Here is an 891-nt window from a genome sequence, read left to right on the forward strand (position 1 = left end):
TGGAGAAGATACGCATCAAACGCTCGAAGAGATCTAATAGGACCAATGATGGTCATTCCCTCTTCGCTTACCCTACAATGACCAAAGGCCACGGGCCCGTAGTCCATTTTAGCCCTGTAATGGTTGGCGAAACTCTCTCCACATAGATCAGACCTCCTCAGGCTGATCTGGGGCATCGAAGCGATAATGAGGCGTCGAAACTGTCGAGGATAAGGGAAATCTCATTTCTTTAGGGAATGTTAGCCATCCCTTCCTTAAGGGAATTGCGCCTATCAGCAGCTCGTTTATAAATGATCCGCAAGGTGACAGCGGATGCTCTTCTCGGGTCAAACCCAATAAAGTTAGAATGGTACACGGACGCAGACCCATTCCCTCCCAGATAAGAACAATTCCCCGAGCTGCAGTTTGTTCTCTTCATCACGAGCTCCATGCGAGGATCCTCTAGTGGAAGTAACAGACATCATGTCTCTAGAATAGAAGTGATGGACTTAGAAATTCCTGTTCAGCCCATCAAATTTCCTCTGGAAGGCCCCCTACATGTTGAGACCCTTAAAGGGAAGAGGGTCTCTGTTGGCTCCCAGGTAGCCCAAGAACACCTCGTTCCCTGTAATGAAGGAACTGAGGCTGAGGCTGGTCCTAGTTATGCACCTAGGATTATCCAGGAGGTTCAGAAGTTTTCTGCCTTCGATTTATCACAGTACACCTGATCCCTTCATCTTATGAATTCCTTGCCCTTAACGGTTAGGAAAAAGACTGGCATCTCAAAAGGCAAAATAGAATTCCTTGAAGAATACAATTCTAGTCAACTAGAAGACAATACGAGTCTTCTTGGGAAAAGTAAGCTGCTATGTAAAGCATTAAGGACCGAAAGCAATCTCATGATCTTCTGCT

The 891-nt window shown here is 46.1% G+C and overlaps 1 pseudogene; it reads left to right on the forward strand.

Annotated features, from left to right (window-relative positions):
• The first annotated feature begins 428 nt into the window (after positions 1–428).
• LOC137620993 (homeobox protein 2-like) overlaps positions 429–891 on the forward strand; it is a 57,122-nt pseudogene continuing 56,659 nt past the window's right edge.

This window comes from Palaemon carinicauda, chromosome 27 (genome assembly GCF_036898095.1).
Source record: "Palaemon carinicauda isolate YSFRI2023 chromosome 27, ASM3689809v2, whole genome shotgun sequence".
Lineage (NCBI taxonomy): Eukaryota > Metazoa > Arthropoda > Malacostraca > Decapoda > Palaemonidae > Palaemon > Palaemon carinicauda.